This window comes from Oryzias melastigma, linkage group LG4 (genome assembly GCF_002922805.2).
Source record: "Oryzias melastigma strain HK-1 linkage group LG4, ASM292280v2, whole genome shotgun sequence".
NCBI lineage: Eukaryota > Metazoa > Chordata > Actinopteri > Beloniformes > Adrianichthyidae > Oryzias > Oryzias melastigma.
This window is the reverse complement of record NC_050515.1, coordinates 19,131,319-19,133,339: the sequence shown is the minus strand read 5'-3', so window position 1 is coordinate 19,133,339 and position 2,021 is coordinate 19,131,319. Positions and strand designations below refer to the sequence as shown.

The 2,021-nt window shown below is 36.8% G+C and overlaps 1 long non-coding RNA gene across 1 annotated transcript in view; it reads left to right on the top strand.

Annotated features, from left to right (window-relative positions):
• LOC112150627 overlaps positions 1 to 2,015 on the top strand; it is a 73,377-nt gene extending 71,362 nt beyond the window's left edge. Inside the window, exon 3 of the long non-coding RNA XR_002919996.2 lies at positions 1,191 to 2,015. This is a non-coding gene — a long non-coding RNA (uncharacterized LOC112150627). The remainder of the gene's footprint in view (positions 1 to 1,190) is intronic.
• The last annotated feature ends 6 nt before the right edge of the window (positions 2,016 to 2,021 follow it).

Here is a 2,021-nt window from a genome sequence, read left to right as displayed (position 1 = left end):
ACTTTTAATTCGCATTCAAATGCTGCGTGTTTTGTGTGTAGAGAAAATGGACCTATAAACTCATGGGTAGATGTGTGGACAAAAGATTCTTGAACATGGAAGCCCAAAACATGAATACACTTCTCATTGAGAGTTACCGCTTGAACCTGCGTTGCAGAGGCCGCTGTGAACAAAGCGTGATAAAAAGTTTCCCTGAAGCCTTTCATTGTGAGGGTTGATAGAGGGGGAAGCACTGTGCTAGATAAAGGGGTGGGGGTAGGAGGGGGTGATAAATTAATTTAGAGACCACTGTTTTCATGTGGATACTGATAAAAAAAAAGATACAGATTTGATCAGACGAAAGATGGCACAAAATGGTTTGATGGATTGGGGGAAGTTAACATTTAATGAAAAGAGCTTTAATAATTTGGCAACAGAAACTGTTTAGGCAACTTCAGGGAAAGTTCTAGAAACACCATGGCATGGAGTGAAGATTTAGAAGTTTAGAGGCTAGATAATAAACCAGATCAGGGCTGGATGAAGAGTGAAAACGATCTGAGTCATGGACACTAAGAGCCAAAACCAAAGGCTGATTGAACAAGGATCACAAGTTATTACATTGACGTCTATTGATGTTAGAATTCCAAAACTGTTAGTGGTGTGTATTTAAACCACGGCAAAGTGAAAGATCATGGGAATACATAATTACTATGTGGCCTTCCTTATTCAACTATAGTTTCAAGAATCTCAAGTTGAACATATTAAGTGTCTACAATGTCCCTATTATTCTCCTAGTAAATCTCATTTAAAATAAAAAAATTGAAACATAAAGAATTAAATAGGCCAGTTGATAATCAGAAGGAAATATGTTGTCATTGTGTTCTACCTCATCACTGATTACGAAAGATTCCAGAAGAACACATTTTGATACTGGAATTTATAACTAATGCAGAAATTTGAAAGAGGTTATTGCAATGACCTCTTGAGCTTGAACAAAAATGGACTTGATGAAAACTGGATTTTACAGAAAATAATTCTAAAGCTAATGTGTGATTTAAAATAATGAATACTCTGAGGGGAATTGTGTTTGTGAATTGTCAGTTTTGTGAATTTTTTTTTTTCTTTTTTGTTCAGTTTTGCTTCCAAAACAGTGTTGTGCAACTCAGCACCTGCTCAGATTAAACAGCAGCTCTCCTCATCTCCCATGTCAGGTATCACGCCTTACTCTCAGGCAGCCTTCACAAGCGCCCACCTCCCCCACCGTTTTCTGCTGGCATTCAAAGCAAGAATTCATCAGCAAGCCATGCCAAGATTTTCATCGACTGGCCTTCGGAAGTTCTAGCACAAGAATTTGTCCAACCACCCAGAAAAAGTCTGCAAAAAATAACAAAGACTTGGTGAAAATAAAGAGATGTACAGCCGTCATTAAATGTTGTGCTTCAAGAAACTAATTATTCGATACATTCTTGTGTTAGATAATCAGAAATTTGTATTTTTGGAAATGATCATAATATTAAAATACATTTTGTTGTTTTGTTTTGCTTTAAGTGTCCTTTTTCCAAGTGTCCGATGCTCCTGTCATGCAGGTGGCATTTAGGAAGAGTATATTCTGTGAAGCCCAGTGCCAGATTTATCTACTTTATTGACTGGCCTTTTGAAGATACAATAGTTTTAATGATTTTAATGGTGCTCTAACCTATAACCTTGTGAACATAATTTAAACAAATCAGATTAAGAAATTTGCTTTAGATTTCATTCTATGTTCACACCGAGCAGCATGAGTTCAAGTGACCACTTCCAAGGAAACACGCATATGCACATATCTGGCATTTGTGTTCAAAACTCTCATATTCACATATCCCTACGCAGGTTTTTACATCTGTTTAAATGTATGTGCAGCCATTTAGCACGCATTTAAAGTTAACCCTGTTGAACTTTGACCCAACCAGGCATTGGGGTTTGGTAGTAACATATGATTAACGTCCTCCACTAAACATTTCAGACCTACAATGAACATGTTTCTGTATCTCAAAATGACATCA